The sequence below is a fragment of the Triticum urartu genome, chromosome 4A (assembly GCF_056163025.1).
Source record: "Triticum urartu cultivar PI428250 chromosome 4A, HENAU_Tu73, whole genome shotgun sequence".
Classification (NCBI taxonomy): Eukaryota; Viridiplantae; Streptophyta; class Magnoliopsida; order Poales; family Poaceae; genus Triticum; species Triticum urartu.
This window is the reverse complement of record NC_141876.1, coordinates 463,087,712-463,110,214: the sequence shown is the minus strand read 5'-3', so window position 1 is coordinate 463,110,214 and position 22,503 is coordinate 463,087,712. Positions and strand designations below refer to the sequence as shown.

General features: G+C 46.3%; 1 non-coding gene and 1 pseudogene across 2 annotated transcripts; one reads left to right on the top strand and one right to left on the bottom strand.

Annotated features, from left to right (window-relative positions):
• The first annotated feature begins 1,083 nt into the window (after positions 1–1,083).
• On the top strand, positions 1,084–6,391 carry LOC147976172 (uncharacterized; annotated as a pseudogene). Its single transcript, XR_015601360.1, has 2 exons — positions 1,084–4,224; positions 5,460–6,391. The product of XR_015601360.1 is annotated as an uncharacterized LOC147976172 (transcript).
• LOC125517707 (small nucleolar RNA R71) lies at positions 3,040–3,143 on the bottom strand. The gene has a single exon (XR_007287750.2). It is a non-coding gene; the product is annotated as a small nucleolar RNA R71 (small nucleolar RNA).
• Positions 6,392–22,503: the final 16,112 nt, after the last annotated feature.

The window sequence follows — 22,503 nt, the reverse complement described above, 5'->3', positions numbered from 1 at the left end:
GTTGGCCTCCGACTGGCTTCACTCTGACCTGGCGGTACGCGCGAGGCTGGGCCAGGCTGTTGCGGCTTCTGAGAGGGAGAAGCAAGGGGCCTTCGGCGCTGCAGCCGATCATGAGGTGGCACTGAAAGACGCCCAGGCCGCCCGTGACCGCTGCCAAGCACTGGAGGGCGAGTTGCGGAGCCTACGCGATAAGCATGCCGAAGAGGCGCGCCGCCGCGAAGCAGAGGAGAAGGAGATGAAGGCCCGGGAGGAAGCCGTCAAGAACCGTGATGCTGAGCTGGCGGAGCTGGGGAAAAGGTAGGTTGCCGAGCGCAACCGGTTGGAGGAGCTAGAGCAGAAAATGGGGGTGGAGGATGCCGATCTCAACGCCAAGGCACGGGTCTTGGCCGAAGACCGTGTGGCCTTCGCCGATCTTGAGAAGAGATCTCGAAAGGCGCTAAAAACGCTCTATGAGCGTGGCCTGGAGAAGTCGCTAGATACTGACGAGGACGGCCCCGCCCAGTTGCTTCCTCTCATGGTGAAGGCACTTGAGGAGGTCGTTGAGGGCCTCGGTCCCATGGCGGAGGCGGAAGCTCGCGTTCTGTCTTCAGCCGCTCTTACCCGTGTCCTCAGCCATCTGCACCTTCGCGACCCCAACGCCCAGCATGACGAACTGCTAGAGCCTGTGGCTGAAGATCTCTATGAGACCGTCGCCGCAGTCGTTCAAGGTCAAGTGGAGGCTTTGCAGGGGAAGTTTCGCGGCTTTGTCTCCGATCCTCTGTCTGGTGATTGATAAGCACATTTCATATACATAATTTTGGTATTGAATTATACCATTCGTTGAGTTATGCCCATCTATTCTTGCTAAGTTTAGTTGAATATTTGCATGAAAATCATATAATGAATCATTTATTAGTCATTGTGTTTCTTTTTTAGAAAAGTGCGACAAGGCACTATAATCTACAAGTTTCTGTCTAGAAAGAATTGAGGAACAATATCACGGGCAAGAAGAGAAGAAAGAGGGACTCAAGCTTGAAGAAGATTAAAGCTTAGGGGGGCTATCTTAAGAAGTGGAGGGATCATCTTGTCCCAAAAGAAGGAAGAAGGAGGGCCAACGTGCAAATGGAAGATCTGATCGAGGGGGTCAAATCCCTAGCGCTCTCAATCCCCAAAATGAGGCCTGACATCTCCCTCTCCTTCCCCTGCATCCTTCTCCACCTCCGGCCGCCGCCGCAGTCAGGCCGGCGTGGCGGCGCGCCACTGCATCTCCATCCACCACTCCACACCCATCCAACAACGCATCCACCAGCGCCGCATCTGCACCACCATCCGTTGCATCTCCCTTCACCGCGCCACCACTCAACCTTCCTCCGCGCGAGTGCCCCTGCTGCCATCCTTCTCCACTCTCCAAGCGCCTCCTGCTGTCTCTCTTATCCACGCCCTTGCCGCTGCTTCTCTTCTTGCCCAAACCTTGCTTGTGCTCCTTCTCTGAACCTGCTGCTTCTACTGCTTCTTCTCCCACGTCTTTGCTGCTGCTCCTTTTCTTGCATCCCTGCTGCTTCCTCTACTTCCCTAGCTCTGCTTCTTCCCCTACCTTGCTGCTGCTCTATCCTCCGTTGCTGCTGCTTCTCTTCACCCGCATCAACTGCTACTGTTCCTTTTCCCCATGATCTGCTTCTACTCCTTCACACTCATCTCCCTACTGCTGCTGTTCTCTCTGAAGTTTATGTAATTTGAGATGTTTAGTACTTGATATATTCAGATTTTATAAGAGCTAGCAACTTGTTATTTGTTCAGTTTGGTACTGGTAAAATATATTGTTAATTTGGGAGATAATTGATCTATTAGAAATTGCTTCGGTGTATTAATATTCTGCTAGCATATGAATGTATTCACCCCTGTGTGTTTGTTCTCCCTGTACGAGTTAATTTCTACTAGTAACTTTTAGTTGTTAATTACTGTTGTGTTGATCTGTGGGTACTAATCTTGTGGTTTGTATAATCTCGTTCATTTATGTGTTGTCACTCATGTACTGCTCTTATTTCAAAGAAACTTGTTCGGTTTTGTAGTATACGTTTTAGCTCCAGTACTTGTGTTATAAAGGACTGTGATATAAATGCATCTTCCTTTTCTTATATATGTCTGCTAGATATATTTGTGATCATCTCTTGTTACTTTCTTTCTGTAGATGCTGATGTCCTGTGTCAGTATTTAGTTTCTAAAATGATATGAAAATAGCACAAAGAGAAAGTGAAGATAATCTTCATCTCCCTTTGCCTCTGTGTCATTCCCTTTGTTGATGATCCTTGTTCGTGTTGGTATTATTTTCTATTTTCATCACTCAACATCGTGTGACCTAGATTTAGCCGAGCATAGTCACCGTCGCCTAGTCCCTGTGGAGAACACGACATACGTAGCTTTGGGCGTTAAAACCCCACTATACTTTCAATAGATCATTTTGGCGCCGTTGTCGGGGACTAGCGTCGAGTGACTGTGTTAGGCTATAGACTAGGTTTAGTTTATTTCATCGTTTAATTCACTCTGTATTTCTTTTTCGGTGCTTCTTTTACCTTCTTAGTTTTTGTTGCTTCGGCTTATTAGGATACTAACTTTCTGACTAGTGTTTACTGTTTATGAGTGTGCGTAGGAAATCTGAACTAATTGCAGGTTGTTCTATAGTTACACTCGGTTAAGATGGCATTGCTTCATGACCTTTGGATGCCCAAAAGTCAATGCTATATCACAGGACCGGTTTGGCCAACTATTGAGGCAGAGAACTTCGAGCTGAAACCTAGTCTTATTGCTTTGGTTCAACAACAACAGTTTGGAGGACTGCCTACTGAAGACCCTTATGAGCACTTGCTCCGAGTGATGGAGTATTCAGATACAGTAAAGTATCATGGAGTTCCTCAAGATGTTATCAAGTGCATGCTGTTCACATTCTCTCTCCGAGATGATGCTCGTGCTTGGTATCGATCCTTGCCATCAAGATCATTCAGTTGGAATGAGATATCACGAGCTTTCTTGGATAAATATTTCCCACTACACAAGCAGTCCGCAATTCGAGATGAGATCTTCAGCTTCATTCAGTGTGAAGGCGAGAGCTTGTATGATGCTTGGGAGAGGTACAAAGCCTTATTCAGGAGATGTCCTAACCACGGGCTCGAGAGATGGTTAGAGCTGCAGCTATTCTATAGAGGATTGACTTCGGACACTCGATCTTACGTTGATATGGCAGCGGGTGGAGCTGTTACAAACAAGACACTTGATGATGCTTTTCTGCTGATTGAGAACATAGCCTTCCACCAACTTCAGTGGTACAATGAGAAGCCCACCTCTGGCCCAGTTGCTTGCTTGCAACAAATCACTTCATCTCAGCAAGAATCTCTTACACAAAAGCCGAAACCAGTTTCTCCATGTGACAAGATTGAGCTTTCATGGATTATCTTTGATGATGATGACACCATCCTAGTTGACACACACACTTCAAATCATTGGATACTAGCATTCTAGATTCAGTTTTGCATTGTGATGATTCTTGTGTGGATGAACCAGAGCTACAGTTAGTTACTTTTGATATTGAGGAGATACCTTTGGTTGATATTGATCATGTGCTGCTAGAGCCAGATATGAAAAAGTTCACCTTTGATGATGTTAGCCACATCGATTCTTCAACGCTTGAGCCTGAGATGGAAATCTTCATTGTTGATTATGATGAGGTCACTTCAGATGTCAAGGAGCAAAGCCCTACTATTTCACCTGTCGATACAAGCCCGATGGAAGTTTCTACTACCATGCCTTCCATGGTATCTTCAGTTGAGGTAGTCATAAAACTTCTCCAAGGCCATTTCAGGTATTATGTCAGCTTTCTGGATAAGTTATGTCATATCGCTGATATTGCCTATGCACCCTGTGACTTGTTGTTGATACATGTTCCTGATTTGCCCAATAGATATACTTATATGATAGGGTACTCTATCAACGACTTAGAGGGCATTCTCTCTATCACTTGTATTGGCTTGGTTGTTGAGTGTTCTTTTAGGTTGATGCTTATGCACCATTTACTGCGAGTTGACCGAGTTCGAGATGACATTCCCTGGGATCCTGGTGGATTCACGGCATGGTGATGAGGAGAAGCAATGGGCACACGCGAAGAAGAGTGAAGCTAGAGCATGCACGAGGAAGCAATGGAGAAGAACCGCAACTTAGAGAGTGATCAAGCGAGTGCTACACCATCAAAGCCCGGTGAGCTATTTCATGACCCCAATCTGAATATATCATCCATTGATAATGCTGAAATCATTTGATATTTGAGTTGCTTGAGCCATTTCTTAAATGATGTCCCGCTGAATTTTATTTGACATATTGTGCTTGATGTGAATTAGTGTAACTTGATTTCTGAATGCCTTGTAAACTAGTGATCTACATATTGCTTGCTTTGCTGAAATTAGTGAAAGCTATTAGTTTCGAGTGCTCAAATCCCTAGTTCACTAGAAAACTTAATCATTTTCTGCTTTTACCTCGATATACCTAGATCATTAAGTGTCAGATGCTGAGTTTGTGCCCAATGTGTTCCCATTCAGAGCAATCACTCACCACTATGGACTAGCATGCTATGCTCCCTGGATCGGTAGTATGTGAACCAGACTTGGATGAGTGATGATTCTTGTTTCCTTTTTGTATTCATTTGTTAAATAAGTAATAATGAATAAATAATTATCTGATCTTACCTAACAGTAGCATGTCATGTTCCCTGGATCGGTGGCTTGTGAAATCTGGTTGGATCGGATAGGAGTTAATTATATTTAAAAAATTGTGATTGTCGAACCAGGTGTATACCATATTCTCGGGATCGGTGGTATGTTCCTTTGGGGAGACAAACTAAAAAAACTAATAATTGGTCGAGCCAGGTGTATACCATGTTCTCGGGATCGGTGGTATGCTCCTTTGGTGAGACTGGTAAAATGTTATCATTACTTCCTTCACATTTAATAAGTGGTTCAACCACAATGTTATATTTCTGCAAATAAGTGATTTAATTCAAGTTCCTTTTGTTCTCAGGATCATGCTCTCTTTAGGAACCTTTTGGCACAGTCAGCATTTGACCTTGATAATCTTTGTTTATCATTGCAAAAGTTTAAAAATGGTCGAGTTTACTAGTGTCCTACTGCTTTCTAGCACTCTAACCATTAATTTTCACTAACTAAGTCTGAAGCATGCACTGTTTAGAGATCTACTTCACTTGACATTCTGCAGTCAGTTCACAATTCACTATCTAGTTCTTGTCATATTCCTTTGCTTGAGGACAAGCAAAGATTTAAGTGTGGGGGAACTTGATAAGCACATTTCATATACATAATTTTGGCATTGAATTATACCATTCATTGAGTTATGCCCATCTATTCTTGCTAAGTTTAGTTGAATATTTGCATGAAAATCATATAATGAATCATTTATTAGTCATTGTGTTTCTTTTGCAGAAAAGTGCGACAAGGCACTATAATCTACAAGTTTCTGTCTAGAAAGAATTGAGGAACAATATCACGGGCAAGAAGAGAAGAAAGAGGGACTCAAGCTTGAAGAAGATTAAAGCTTAGGGGGGCTAGCTTAAGAAGTGGAGGGATCATCTTGTGCCAAAAGAAGGAAGAAGGAGGGCCAACGTGCAAATGGAAGATCTGATCGAGGGGGTCAAATCCCTAGCGCTCTCAATCCCCAAAATGAGGCCTGACATCTCCCTCTCCTTCCCCTGCATCCTTCTCCACCTCCGGCCGCCGCTGCGGTCAGGCCGGCGTGGCGGCGCGCCACTGCATCTCCATCCACCACTCCACACCCATCCAACAACGCATCCACCAGCGCCGCATCAGCACCACCATCCGTTGCATCTCCCTTCACCGCGCCACCACTCAACCTTCCTCCGCGCGAGTGCCCCTACTGCCATCCTTCTCCACTCTCCAAGCGCCTCCTGCTGTCTCTCTTCTCCACGCCCTTGCCGCTGCTTCTCTTCTTGCCCAAACCTTGCTGCTGCTCCTTCTCTGAACCTACTGCTTCTACTGCTTCTTCTCCCACGTCTTTGCTGCTGCTCCTTTTCTTGCGTCCCTGCTGCTTCCTCTGCTTCCCTAGCTCTGCTTCTTCCCCTACCTTGTTGCTGCTCTATCCTCCGTTGCTGCTGCTTCTGTTCACCCGCATCAACTGCTGCTGTTCCTTTTCCCCGTGATCTGCTTCTACTCCTTCACACTCATCTCCCTATTGCTGTTGTTCTCTCTGTAGTTTATGTAATTTGAGATGTTTAGTACTTGATATATTCAGATTTTATAAGAGCTAGCAACTTGTTATTTGTTCAGTTTGGTACTGGTAAAATATATTGTTAATTTGGGAGATAATTGATCTATTAGAAATTGCTTCGGTGTATTAATATTCTGCTAGCATATGAATGTATTCACCCCTGTGTGTTTGTTCTCCCTGTACTAGTTAATTTCTACTAGTAACTTTTAGTTGTTAATTACTGTTGTGTTGATCTGTGGGTACTAGTCTTGTGGTTTGTATAATCTCGTTCATTTATGTGTTGTCACTCGTGTACTGCTCTTATTTCAAAGAAACTTGTTCAGTTTTGTAGTATATGTTTTAGCTCCAGTACTTGTGTTATAAAGGACTGTGATATAAATGCATCTTCCTTTTCTTATATATGTCTGCTAGATATATTTGTGATTACCTCTTGTTACTTTCTTTCTGTAGATGCTGATGTCCTATGTCAGTATTTAGTTTCTAAAATGATATGAAAATACCAAAAAGAGAAAGTGAAGATAATCTTCATCTCCCTTTGCCTCTGTGTCATTCCCTTTGTTGATGATCTTTGTTGGTGTTGGTATTATTTTCTATTTTCATCACTCAACATCGTGTGACCTAGATTTAGCCGAGCATAGTCGCCGTCGCCTAGTCCCTGTGGAGAACACGACATCCATAGCTTTGGGCATTAAAACCCCACTATACTTTCAATAGATCAGTGATGCCGCGAATCCTGCGGCTAGTGGCGAAGGTGAAGACATTGATGACCGACAAGTATAGGGGATCTATCGTAGTCCTTTCGATAAGTAATAGTGTCGAACCCAATGAGGAGCAGAAGGAAATGATAAGCGGTTTCCAGCAAGGTATTCTCTGCAAGTACTGAAATAAGTGGTAACAGATAGTTTTGTGATAAGATAATTTGTAACGAGCAACAAGTAACAAAAGTAAATAAGGTGCAGCAAGGTGGCCCAATCCTTTTTGTAGCAAAGGACAAGCCTGGAAAAACTCTTATATGATGTAAAGCGCTCCCAAGGACACATGGGAATATCGTCAATCTAGTTTTCATCATGTTCATATGATTCGCGTTCGGTACTTTAATAATTTGGTATGTGGGTGGACCGGTGCTTGGGTATTGCCCTTACTTGGACAAGCATTCCACTTATTATTAACCTCTATTGCAAGCATCCGCAACTACAACAAAAGTATTAAGGTAAAACTAACCATAGCATGAAATATGGATCCAAATCAGCCCCTTACGAAGCAACGCATAAACTAGGGTTTAAGCTTCTGTCACTCTAGCAACCCATCATCTACTTATTACTTCCCAATGCCTTCCTCTAGGCCCAAATAATGGTGAAGTGTCATGTAGTCGACGTTCACATAACACCACTAGAGGAGAGACAACACACATCTCATCAAAATATCGAACGAATACCAAATTCACATGACTATTAATAGCAAGACTTCTCCCATGTCCTCAGGAACAAAAGTAACTACTCACAAAGCATAAACATGTTCATAATCAGAGGGGTATTAATATGCATATAGGATCTGAACATATGATCTTCCACCAAATAAACCAACTAGCATCAACTACAAGGAGTAATTAACACTACTAGCAACCTACTAGCACCAATCCCGGACTTGGAGACAAGAATTGGATACAAGAGATGAACTAGGGTTTTGAGATGAGATGGTGCTGATGAAGATGTTGATGGAGATTGCCCTCTCCCGATGAGAGGAGCGTTGGTGATGACGGTGGCGATGATTTCCCCCTCTGGGAGGGAAGTTTCCCCGGCAGAACAGCTCTGCCAGAACCCTAGATTGGTTCCGCCAAGGTTCCGCCTCGTGACGGCAGAGTTTCGTCTGAGAAGATGGCTTATGATTTTTTTTCCCATTGAAAGAATCCATATAGCAGATGGTCACCGGAGGGCCACCAGGGGGCCCACGAGGTAGGGGCGCGCCCAGGGAGTAGGGCGCGCCCCCCACCCTCGTGGGCAGGGTGTGGCCCCCCTGGTGAAGTCCTTGCTCTCAGTATTTTTTATATATTTGGAAAACATCTTCCGTGAAGTTTCAAGACTTTTGGAGTTGTGCAGAATAGGTCTCTAATATTTGCTCCTTTTCCATCCCAGAATCCCAGCTGTCGGCACTCTCCCTCTTTATGTAAACCTTGTAAAATAAGAGAGAATAGGCATAAGTATTGTGACATAATGTGTAATAACAGCCCATAATGCAATAAATATCGATATAAAAGCATGATGCAAAATGGATGTATCAACTCCCCCAAGCTTAGACCTCGCTTGTCCTCAAGCGAAAAGCCGAAATTGAAAAATATGTCCACATGTTTAGAGATAGAGGTGTCGATAAAAATAAAATACGGACATGAGGGCATCATGATCATTCTTAGAACAGGAACTTATATAATTCTTGTCATACAATCTCTAATGCTAGAGTAATAATTCAATCACAATATCAAGTATGAATCGTAAACTTCATTGAAAACTAACAACTACAATCTCAGTCATTGACGCAATTGCAATTTATCATAACATAGGAAAGAGTCAATGTATAAGAGCTTTTCAGCAAGTCCACATACTCAACTATCATATAATCTTTCACAATTGCTGACACTCACGCAATACTTATGGGTATGGAGTTTTAATCGGACGCAGAGAAAGATAGGGGCTTATAGTTTTGCCTCCCAACGTTTTACCTCAAGGGTAATATCAACAGTAATAGTTCATGAAAACTCACATCCAATTAGCCATATATACCAGGATCTTTCCAACATATTGGGCTTGCCAAAGGATAAAACATAAAAAGGAAGGGTGAAGATAACCATGACTCTTATGCAATGTAGGAGATAAAAGTAAAAGATAGGCCCTTCGCAGAGGGAAGCAGAGGTTGTCATGCTCTTTTATGGTTGGATGCTCAAAATCTTAATACGAAAGAACGTTACTTTATATTGCCACTTGTGATATGGACCTTTATTATGCAGTCTGTCGCTTTTATTACTTCCATATCACACGCTCGTATAAAGCTTATTTCCTCCACACCAATCAATCATACATATTTAGAGAGCAATTTTTATTTCTTGCACCGATGACAACTTACTTGATGGATCTCACTCAATCCATAGGTAGATATGGTGGACTCTTATGGCAAGACTAGTTTAAGGGCATTTGGAAGCACAAGTAGTATCTCTACTTGGTGCAATAAATTTGGCTAGCATGAGTGGGAAAGACAAGCTCATCATGTTGGAAGATCCAAGACAATATAATTTATCTCAGATGTAAGAAAACATAACCCATTACGTTGTCTTCCTTGTCCAATGTCAACTCTTTAGCATGTCATATTTTAATGAGTGCTCACAATCATAAAAGATGTCTAAGATAGTATATTTATATCTGTCGGAGTAATGGGCCACGGGTAGGCCAACCCGAGGCCCATAACCTTTCAAGACATCGGGGCAGGCTGCGCCCCTCAAGACCACAGGGCGAAGAGCCGCCTCCTGGGGAGTCTACGGCAAGGCGGCTGAAAGTGCAACTATCCCTAGGTGGTTTTGGTAATTCATAACAACATATAGGTCATTGAGCTAATGCTATTCCAAGATGATTATTTCAGAAAAGCTCAATGATTGGCATGGCATGGATGTGAAAGTGGAACCCTCAAAATGCTAAGGACAAAGGATTGGCTCAAGCTCAAAAGCTCAAGACTCTTCATTTTATATTTTAGTGATCCAAGATCACATTGAGTCTTTAGGAAAAGCCAATACTATTAAGGAGGGATGAGGTGTTGCTTAATGAGCCTCTTGCTTCATGTGCTTAGTGATATGCTCCAAAACCCTCAACTACTTTACCATATCCAAATATGACCTAAACCCTAAGCCAAACTCGGTCCTACCGATTCTTCCTATCCGGCGCCACCGAGTTTCACTTGTCATTAGCCACTGCCAAACCCTAGCAATTCGGTTCTACCGATAAGGATCTCGGTCTCACCGAGATGGGGTTGCAAACTCTCTGTTTCCCTTTCATAACTTTTCGGTCCCACCGAAAGAGCGAATCGGTCCCACCGAGATTGCAATGTAAACTCAGTGTTTCCCCTTTGTAACTTTTCGGTCTCACCGAGTTCCACTCGGTCTCACCGAAAGAGCAAATCGGTCCCACCGAGTTTGCCTGACCAACTCTCTGGTTAGCTAGTTACCAAATTTGGTCTCACCGAGTTTGTGTAATCGGTCTCACCGAGATTACGTTATGCCCAAACCCTAACCAAATCGGTCCTACCGAGTTGCATGTCAGTCCCACCGAAATTCCTAACGGTCACTAGGATTACTATTTCAGTCAGACCGAGTTTTCTGATTCGGTCCCACCGAGATTGGTAAATTGTGTGTAACGGTTGGATTTTGTGTGGAGGCTATATATACCCCTCCACCTCTTTCTTATTCAGTGAGAGAGCCATCAAAACACACACATCATTCCAACTCATATGTTCTGAGAGAGAACCACCTACTCATGTGTTGAGACCAAGACATTCCATTCCTACCATATGAATCTTGATCTCTAGCCTTCCCAAGTTGCTTTCCACTCAAATCTTCTTTCCACCAAATCCAAATCCTATGAGAGGGAGTTGAGTGTTGGGGAGACTATCATTTGAAGCACAAGAGCAAGGAGTTCATTACCTACACACCATTTGTTACTTCTTGGAGAGTGGTGTCTCCTAGATTGGCTAGGTGTCACTTGGGAGCCTCCGACAAGATTGTGGAGTTGAACCAAGGAGTTTGTAAGGGCAAGGAGATCGCCTACTTCGTGAAGATCTACCTCTAGTGAGGCAAGTCCTTCGTGGGCGATGGCCATGGTGGGATAGACAAGGTTGCTTCTTCGTGGACCCTTTGTGGGTGGTTGCTTCTTCGTGGACCCTTCGTGGGTGGAGCCCTGTGTGGACTCGCGCAACCGTTGCCCTTGGGTGGAGCCCTGTGTGGACTCGCGCAACCGTTACCCTTCGTGGGTTGAAGTCTCCATCAATGTGGATGTAGGATAGCACCACCTATCCGAACCACGGGAAAAACATCCGTGTCTTCAATAGCGTTTGAATTCTCCAAACCCTTCCCTTTACATTCTTGCAAGTTTCATGCTTTACTTTCCGCTGCCAATATACTCTTTGCATGCTTGCTTGAATTGTGTGATGATTGCTTGACTTGTCCTAAAATAGCTAATATCTGCCAAGAACTAAAATTGGGAAAAGGTTAAGTTTTTATTTGGTCAAGTAGTCTAATCACCCCCCTCTAGAGATACTTTCGATCCTACAAGTGGTATCAGAGCTTTGGTCTCCATTTGCTTGATCTCCATAGCTTTTGGTGGTCATAGCCTTGGTTTCACAACCTAGGAGAGTATGGCGTCTAGCGAGGGAAATTATCACCATAGAGGTCCTTACTTTGATGGTACTAATTTTGCTAGTTGGAAGCATAAAATGAAAATGCATATTCTTGGACATAACCCTGCTGTTTGGGCTATTGTGTATGTTGGTTTGCAAGGTGACTTCTTTGACGGGAGAGAACCAAACCGTGAAGCTACCACGGATGAGTTGAAGATGTTCCAATATAATGCTCAAGCTTGTGATATTCTCTTCAACGGATTGTGCCCCGAAGAATTCAACAAAATCAGCCGCCTTGAGAATGCAAAGGAAATTTGGGACACTTTGATTGATATGCACGAAGGTACCGACTCCGTCAAGGAATCCAAGTTGGATGTGCTTCAAAGCCAACTTGACAAGTTCAAGATGAAGGATGGTGAAGGTGTCGCTGAAATGTACTCTAGGCTTGCTCTCATCACAAATGAGATTGCCGGCTTAGGAAGTGAAGAGATGACCGATAGATTCATCATCAAGAAGATTCTAAGAGCCTTGGATGGAAAATATGATACCGTGTGCACATTGATCCAAATGATGCACAATTACAAAGATCTCAAGCCAACGGAGGTGATTGGAAGAATTGTTGCTCATGAGATGTCACTTAAGGATAAAGAGGAACTTCACAACAAATCAAGTGGTGCCTATAAAGCCTCATGTGAAGCCCCTACATCATCAAGTGAGAAACAAGACTTCAATGAAGAATTGAGCTTAATGGTGAAGAACTTCAACAAGTTCTAGAAGAGTAGAAACAAAGATAGAAGCTCCAAGTCAAGGTCCTACAATGACAAAAGATCTTCTAGTCGAGAGCGAAACTGTTACAATTGTGGAAGACCCGGACACTATTCCAATGAGTGTACGGCCCCCTACAAGAGAAGAGAAGATTCTCCAAAAAGAAGAAGCAAAGTATCACCACCAAGAGAGAGAAGGAGTAGAGATGATCGTTATGAACGAAGATACTCACGGAGAAGCAAGGATTCGGAAAGGAAGGAAAAATCATCAAGGAGAGACACAAGACGAAGACATCAAGCTCATGTTGGTGAATGGGTATCCGGCTCCGACTCCGACAGCCACTCCGAGAGAACTTATCACTCCGACTCCGAAGTTACTCAAGATGAAGGTGTTGCCGGTCTAGCACTTGTGTCAACCAACTCCTACGACATATTTGACTCACCAAATGAAGGAATTGGAAGATGCTTCATGGCCAAAGGTCCTAAGGTAACACACCCCGAGTATGTTGATTTTAATAGTGATGAAGATGACTTGTTAGGTGATGATTTGCTTGGTGACAACTCTAGTGATGAATACTATGATGAAATACCAATTAATCATGCTAATCAAGATAAAACGAGTGACAATGATAAGGAGAAGATTGAGGCTCTAACTAAAGAACTAAAAACACTTAAGTTAGCTCATGACACTATCTTCGAAGATCATCGAGAACTTTTAAGAGCTCATGAGAAACTACGCTTTGAAAAGCTCAATCTTGAGCAAGAGCATGAGTTCTTAAAGGTAATCAATGATGATCTCCGCAAGAAAAGTTCTTCTTACATTGCCAAGCGTTTACTCTTATCCACTTACATGCCTCAAGTCAAGTCTAACAAGAAAGATTCTTCCTCTAGTAGTAACAATGATCATGCTAAATTCAATATTGTTGCTTCTAGTAGTTCTCTTGATTCCACTAATGATTCTCTTAGCCAAGTTACACTTGAGCAAGAAAATAGCTTATTGAAGGGAATTATAGAGAAAGGAGTGTACGAAAGCCTTGCCGGGAGTAAGCAATTCGAGGAAATTGTGCACAAGCAAGGAATGCACCGGAAGAATCAAGGTGTTGGTTTTGAACGAAAGTTCAATGCCAATGGAGTTGAATGGGAATAAGATCAATACCCCAAGACAAAGTTTGTCCCTCAACAAGAGAAGTATACTTCTTTCAAGGGGACACAAGCTCAAGATGATCTTCCACCACAATACTACGAGCAAAAAGGCAAGGACAAGCTTCAAGAGGAAATTGATGCATTTGAAGAAGCTCCTAAGACCTTAGTCAAGTGGATTCCCAAGACTACTTCAAGTTCTACTTCATCAAGTACGACTACAACTCCAAGGATTCCCATCAAGATGATGTGGATCCAAAAGAAGAAGAACTAGAGAGTTATTGAGGGTGACTCTGCCAACATACTTCACTCTTATCATTTTGGCAAGAACAAGTGCAATCAACTTCCACATCTTGCACTAATTCAAGGAGTCACAAACCCTCTTGTTGGTAAGACAAGGGACGAGGTAACCTAAAAGTTTTCATGGACATCATCGTTTGTGTGCATCACTCTATGTCTATGGATATCCTTGTTTGTTCCTTGTGGGACTAACTCATGTAGGTATTGAAAGTGCAATTCACTCAAATGGATAGCTCCAAGAGATCTACATCAACATTGATCATCCACATCTTCAATATCTACATGAAGTCATCATCGACAAAACCCAAGGTTAGTTCATCCCTCTTAGGGGGGATATCACATCTAGGGGGAGCTTTACTCTAAGACTTGAGCTAAAGCAACTCTAAAGATGTGAACACAACAATGCTTTATGTAAAAGTGGTAACCCCACTTGAGCTTAAACGATGAGTATGACCTATGATCAAGTGTTCTCACTTGACTCCTAAGTCAATATACTCATATATAGATGACCTAGTCATCGCAAATTGTTGATAGATGCTAGAATTGGTTGTGCATGCCTTGCCACATATTTCATTTGCCATCTTATTGTGTGAGCATGCTGGTCGCATATTTTACTCATTCGAGGACATCCACTTGTTGTTTTTGATTGTTCAGCTTTATTTCTTTTTGCCAAGTGGATGGACAAGAATGCCTAAGAACCTTCTCTAGCTATCTATGCTTTTCTCGTCTCAAACTCTATTCATGCTGCATCACAAAATTTGATCAAGTCAGATTCAAACCACTCTGTGTGAGGAGCGCTCGGAGTCCCTGATTCGTCATAGACTTAAACTTCCAAAACCTCTTTATGATTCTCGGTCTGACCGATACTCCACTTTTGGTCCTACCGAGATCATTAAGTTGATCTAGGTTTTCGATCTCGGTGCAACCGATTTGAACCTTTCGGTCACACCGAGTTTCAGTAACTGCACGCAGTTATGAATCTCGGTGCCACCGAGTTGTTCCACTCGGTCACACCGACAGGGTCGGGCTATATATAGTCAAGGGTAAAATTTGGAAATTTCTCCGAACCCCTTCGCCCGCGCGATAGCCTGCTCTGCCCTCGAGGTCTCCGGATCGTCTTCTCGCCGCCAGCAGCCTCCAGTCGCTGGTCTCCGCCGCCGTCAACGGGAATTCTGCCCCGTCGTTGCCGCCGTAGCAAGTCCCCACCGAACTAGGGTATGGACTTGATCTTTGTGCTATTCCTCAATCTGATTCCTAGCACATTGTGATCATATTGTTTCTAGCCACGTTTGATAAACTTCTATCCAGTCAAAACGCTCATAGATTAGGTTTGATTCGAAAATTCTAGGTTTAGGTTTCCGCCGAAACCATCTCGGACCCACCGAGTTGAAAAACTCGGTCCCACCGATTTGGCTTATGCCATTGCACAAGTGATACTCGGTCTGACCGATAATTACTTATCGGTGTGACCGATTTTTGAACTCGGTGAAACCCTAGCAGTCTCGGTGCCACCGAACTGTGACTCGGTCCTACCGAGTTCACTAGTTTAGGTTCCAAAACTGCTTCGGTATCACCGAGTTTGAAAATCGATAGATCCGAGATGATTTCAGTGGGAAACTAAAACTAAGTTTTTGAATTATTCTTTTGGAAAAATCTCTGCATTTTGTGATGCTCATCCACTCTATCTCCTCTATAATCTATTCACAGGGTCAGCAGTCAGTTTGCATCATGTCAGACCAGAGCGACAGCCAAAACTTGTCAAAGCAGCAAGTGCAGTTGAGTGAGGGCACTAGCCCCTCAAGTTCCTCAGATGATGGCAGCAGGAGCACACCCAGCAACCTGCCTAAAGCTGCCACTAGACAAAGAAAGAAGAGAACCTCAGATTCTGAAGATGACGACTATGTGGCAGAGGAAGAGGCCACTTCCAAGAGAATTGAGCCAGCCCAAGGCACTAAGCCAGGTCTGAAGATCAAAAGGCCAGCAGGCAGGCATCCCATGTCAAAGGCTAGAGCCTCAACTGAGAAGCCCACTTCCCAAGAGCCAGCTGCAGCTGAGGGCAAGAAAAGGAAGGAGAGGGTGAAAAAGACTGTGGCTAGGGTGCTTGGCAAAGCTTCCATCATGGAAGAGGAAGAGGAAGAAGAGGCAGCTGCACTAGCGCACAAGGCACCCAAGCTTATGGGAGATGCCATAAGGTCAGGGGGAGCTCCATCCAAGCCCAAGGAAGCACCTAAGGCTACATCTAAGCCTAAGAGTGCACCAAAGAGAAACACAAGAAGCATCCCAGCCACTGAGAAGAACAAGGCCCCAGTGCCTGAGACTGTTGCAGAGGATGAGGAAGAAAATGTCCTTCGGAAGCTCAAGCCCAAGATCCCAGACCACAACAATGCTCATCCTGTGGCTGAGGATATGAAGCTCAGGAGAGACTCAGGGCTCGGGAAATGGAGAGAAGCAGATCCATACGCTTCTAGGAGAAGGACTGCAGTGGACTACAGGTTTCATACCAAGGAGCAGCAGGATTTCTATGAGACAGTGCTACTTGACAAGAAGCCAATTGTATGTGACATGAGATGGGTCGACTGGACCTACATCAAGGACAATGAAGAGTACTACCCTGGAGTATTTGACAGCTTTAGTGCGTGTGGAGTTGCAGACTTTGTTGGGCAGAAGCTCACAAAGTGGAACGAGGAGCTGATCATGCAATTCTAATCCACAGCACACTTTTATCCGGATGGCAGGATCACATGGATGTCAGAAGGTACAAGGTACAACTCTACTGTTGAGGAATGGGCGAAGCTAATCAATGCCCCAGAGGAGCAAGCAGATGACTTGGACATTTATGCCAAGAAAAAGATGGACCACAACTCCATGTCCAACATGTACAAGGAGATTCCGAATGAAGCACTTGACACATTCAAGTTTGGCTCAGTGCATTATCTGCTATCAGGATTGCCTACGATCAACTGGATCCTTAGGCACACCCTTCTGCCCAAGTCCGGAGATCACAAGATGATCAGAGGTCACGCGATCAATTTGCTTCATGTCTTTGACGTGCCTCAAAAATTCAAAGTCATGAGCCTCATAGCGGAAACAATCAAAAGGACTGCGGCAGATTAGAAGAGGAGCTGTGGATATGCCCCTCAGATTCAGGAGCTCATCAACTCCAAGATGGGCACGGGTGTATATTTGTTGGATAAGGAACACCTGCCCATCCGTCCAGATTTTGAGAACAATGAAGTTGTTATGACTGAGAATGAACCATCATCTGCCCATGCACAAGCTCAGAAGGAGAAGGCGAAGAAGGAGAAAGCTGCCAGGATGCCTACTCAAGCGGAGGCATATGATTACTTCCTGAAAACCAAACAAGAGCAGCTTGGTTACCTAATTGCGTCCACCCTGCGGATTGAGCAGAGTATAGCCACCCTGACTCAGAACCAGGCGAGTTTAGAGAGGATCATGGAACAGAGGTTCTATGACTTGGACATCAAGGTGACAGAGATACAGACTGCCGTGGAGCAGCTCCAGGAGGACATGAATGAGAGGAGAGGCAGGACCACGACTGATGCTTTTGCGAGGGTGCCACGAGGTCCGAGGTCGTCTGCACTGCCAGTTGCTGACACCAGAGCTACAACGTCTGCACCAGCCATAGCCTCAGTTCCACCAGCTCCGGCATCCACTTCAGCCTTGACTCCGACCACGTCTTCGTCCTTGGAGTGCTCCGGACTCCACCACCACCTGAAGATCAAGCCTGAGCGTCGACTTAGCACTATGCATTTTCTACGAACTTTTTGGTAACTTGTTTCCAAAGGGGGAGAAAATGTTTAGATCATAGGCTTTGAGAGAGAGTGTTGCTTATTCTCTCTTGTTTTATTTCGTGGTTTTTCGAACTTATCTGCTTTTGTGTGAGATACTATGTCCTTGCTCGTGAGACATTGATGATCATGTGTTTGATCATAAGCTACACTTAATGTTTGCTTAATGCTTGCTTAAATATTATCATTCTATCTATCGTTTGTGATCATTCATTATTCTTGGTGATGAGTGCATGTATTTCATTCTTATCATTTTTGAGCGCTCCACCAAAATGTATGTGACATGGAAGAGTAACCCATAATTCTAATTCTTTGTGCATTTGCAGTCCAAAGCAAATTTTAAATATGCACAATTTTAGGGGGAGCTCTTACTTATCACATACTTCTCAAAGCGACGATATATTTCATGATTATTATCTTTTGTCGAAGCTTTGATCTATATGTTGTCATCAATTACCAAAAAGGGGGAGATTGAAAGTGCAACTATCCCTAGGTGGTTTTGGTAATTCATAACAACATATAGCTCATTGAGCTAATGCTATTCCAAGATGATTATTTCAGAAAAGCTCAATGATTGGCATGGCATGGATGTGAAAGTGGAACCCTCAAAATGCTAAGTACAAAGGATTGGCTCAAGCTCAAAAGCTCAAGACTCTTCATTTTATATTTTAGTGATCCAAGATCACATTGAGTCTTTAGGAAAAGCCAATACTATTAAGGAGGGACGAGGTGTTGCTTAATGAGCCTCTTGCTTCATGTGCTTAGTGATATGCTCCAAAACCCTTAACTACTTTCCCATATCCACATATGACCTAAACCCTAAGCCAAACTCGGTCCTACCGATTCTTCCTATCCGGCGCCACCGAGTTTCACTTGTCATTAGCCACTGCCAAACCCTAGCAATTCGGTTCTACCGATAAGGATCTCGGTCTCACCGAGATGGGGTTGCAAACTCTCTGTTTCCCTTTCGTAACTTTTCGGTCCCACCGAAAGAGCGAATCGGTCCCACCGAGATTGCAATGTAAACTCAGTGTTTCCCCTTTGTAACTTTTCGGTCTCACCGAGTTCCACTCGGTCTCACCGAAAGAGCAAATCGGTCCCACCGAGTTTGCCTGACCAACTCTCTGGTTAGCTAGTTACCAAATTCGGTCTCACCGAGTTTGTGTAATCGGTCTCACCGAGATTACGTTATGCCCAAACCCTAACCGAATCGGTCCTACCGAGTTGCATGTCAGTCCCACCGAAATTCCTAACGGTCATTAGGTTTACTATTTCGGTCAGACCGAGTTTTCTGATTCGGTCCCACCGAGATTGGTAAATTGTGTGTAACGGTTGGATTTTGTGTGGAGGCTATATATACCCCTCCACCTCTTTCTCATTCAGTGAGAGAGCCATCAGAACACACACATCATTCCAACTCATATGTTCTGAGACAGAACCACCTACTCATGTGTTGAGACCAGGACATTCCATTCCTACCATATGAATCTTGATCTCTAGCCTTCCCAAGTTGCTTTCCACTCAAATCTTCTTTCCACCAAATCCAAATCCTATGAGAGGGAGTTGAGTGTTGGGGAGACTATCATTTGAAGCACAAGAGCAAGGAGTTCATTACCTACACACCATTTGTTACTTCTTGGAGAGTGGTGTCTCCTAGATTGGCTAGGTGTCACTTGGGAGCCTCCGACAAGATTGTGGAGTTGAACCAAGGAGTTTGTAAGGGCAAGGAGATCGCCTACTTCGTGAAGATCTACCGCTAGTGAGGCAAGTCCTTCGTGGGCGATGGCCATGGTGGGATAGACAAGGTTGCTTCTTCGTGGACCCTTTGTGGGTGGTTGCTTCTTCGTGGACCCTTCGTGGGTGGAGCCCTATGTGGACTCGCGCAACCCTTGCCCTTGGGTGGAGCCCTGTGTGGACTCGCGCAACCGTTACCCTTCGTGGGTTGAAGTCTCCATCAACGTGGATGTAGGATAGCACCACCTATCCGAACCAGGGGAAAAACATCCGTGTCTTGAATAGCGTTTGAATTCTCCAAACCCTTCCCTTTACATTCTTGCAAGTTGCATGCTTTACTTTCCGCTGCCAATATACTCTTTGCATGCTTGCTTGAATTGTGTGATGATTTCTTGACTTGTCCTAAAATAGCTAAAATCTGCCAAGAACTAAAATTGGGAAAAGGTTAAGTTTTTATTTGGTCAAGTAGTCTAATCACCCCCCTCTAGACATACTTTCGATCCTACAGCGGCCGACTGCCCGCTCACGGCTGAGTCCCAGGGGCGACTTCCAGAGAAGCCGGCTTTGGGGAGTCGGCCGGCGACTCCAACAAACCGTGACCTCATCGAAGGGGACGGGGAAGGGGCGTGGCTACAATGAAGCCCACTCCCCGCCCCTTACCAAGGGCAGGCATGGCTACAGCACTCCGTACTTGGGAAGATCTCCCTGTGGCGTGACACTGTTGCCCGGCCGGCCTTGACAACAGCACCACTGTACCGGGTCCTGCGCCCACGACGGCTTGTCTATACGGCCTGGAGGCAGCAGGGCCCACCAGTCAGCGAGACCTCGGGAGTCGGTGGGAGAACCACCAGTCGGACCCGTCAGGAGTCGGCCCGGGGGAGTCGGCCGAGCCCTCCCCCGGGGCCAACGCGCCATTAATCAAGAAGAGATGGGGAGTGGCCACAGTGATCGCCCGCCAGGCGGCGGGGCTGTTGCCACGACCCCATGACCAAGCTTGCGTCATCAGGAGCACGGCTACAGTAATCAGCAGCCGCCAAGACCCGCCCGCGGCGGACGCGGCCTGTCGGCTCCGTACCAGACCAGTCGGCGGGACCCACCAGTCGGCGGGCCCCAGCAGTCGGCGGAGAAGTCGGAGGTCGGAGGCACTGACGGCTGGGCCCGCGCCCAGTCAAATTACCATTGTACCCCTAGGGGGTAGGCCTATATAAACCCCCCAGGGCACCCATGCAAAGGGTTGGATCCCAGTAGTTCTAAACCACACCAAATAGAAGGAGAGAGCTGGCCTTGCCCTCTCCTACCACCCGAACAGCTCAAGGAGCAACCTTGTAAACACTTGACCATAGTGATCATGCGGAGACCCCGCAGAGCAGCAGTAGGGGTATTATCTCCCCGGAGAGCCCCGAAGCTGGGTAAGATTTGCCGGCGTGCATGTCTTCGCCTCATCCCGTTTCCAGGCACCGGCGACATTCTACTCGCCCCCACCATGATAAGCCATCCGTTGGCATATGTCGCACCAAACCCCCGACATTTGGCGCCCACCTTGGGGCATGGTGCACCGCCGTCCGAAGATCTGTTCTGGACGGGAACCCTTTTCCTCCCTGGCGAGTGCAGCCAGCCAGGCACGCCAGACGAAGTTTGCGTCGACGCGCTGCGCGGCATTGAGATCGCCTGCGCAGCCAGCTCCTTGGCCGAACTTATCAGCGAGGTCCGCCTCTCCAACGAACCTGCGTCCGACGCAGGCACAGGCGGCCCCGAAAACCTCCTCGCGGGCCTCCTCGATCAACTCCACATTTTCGGCGAGCCTGCGTAGACTTGGAGTCTATAGGCTCCACCGACCTGATGCTGGTCGACTCCGACACCGCGTCGATCGATGCGTTCCCCACCAACGTGGTGGTCTACGATGAACCTCTCCCCCACGCGGAGAACGACGGAAGCACCATCACTGAGGTGCTGGTCATCAGTCATGACGAGTTCCCTGGCGGAGGGGCGCCCGACTCACTCAGCGCGGCGCTGCAAGACCTAGCTGCGCCCATTCCGGAAGATGCTGACGCAGAGACGTTAGAAGCACGCCGCCTTCAGCTTGTTGAAGGCGCGAAGAAGCTGGCCAGCATGAGACGCTTGTCAGAAGCTTACCAGCGGGAGATGGATCGCGCTGTTGGCGGCTCGCCGGCCCCGGCAGGGGCCAGCCGCCTTGGCGCAGTTCAGCAGCGCGGCGTCGCCATCGCCAGCCTGTTTGGGGCTAGCCGCCCCGTGTATGCCACGCCAGCGGAGAACATCCGAGCCGCCCAGGCGGCGGCGGATGAGCTAGACAATTTCGAGGGCGAAGAGCGCCGCCTCATGATGGAGCGAGTCCAGCGGCTCCTCGACACGGCCGCCGCGCAGAACGAGGCCGGCTGCGGCACGAAGGTGCCGCAGGAGCCAAACGACGACCCGCACTGAGATCAAGGCGCGATGTCTCGGACGCCGAATGGCGGTGCCCAACGAAGAAAGGACAAGGAGCCGGCTGTCAGCCACAGTCGGACTCGGATTACCATCGAGCGCGACCGAGACGGCCGCCCGAGAGCAGTGGAACGACGGGACGACTGTCCGCCTCCCCTCCCCGCAAGGAGAGGCGAGTCTCCCCGCCGCCTGTTGACCATCCGACTCTCGGTGACCGCCTTGGCCGCCGAGAGGGAGTTGGAGAGAATGACGCCCGCCACCGGATCGACCGACTTCACTGGTCCCTGGCGCTGGAAGAAGAAGATGAGCTGGGTCCGCCTTGTTTCGGGCCCCGCATTCGGGACGAGCCCTTTCCCAGAGGGTTCACGCTCCCAAGAGACACGCCGAAGTATACCGGCTCCGTGAAGCCGGAAGACTGGCCAGTCGACTACTCCACGGCTGTCAGCATAACAAACGGCAACAAGCGCGTCTCCGTAAAGTACGTTCCGCTCATGCTCTAGGGCACAGCCCGGACATGGCTGAACAGCCTAAAGCCCCGCAGCATCAATAGCTGGTTCGACTTCACTGAAGCATTCGTCCGCAACTTCACCAGCACGTACAAGCGTCCTCCCAAGCCTCGTCAGCTCTCCTTGTGAGTGCAAGGTCCTGACGAGTTGACTCGCGACTACCTCACGCGTTGGGCTGAG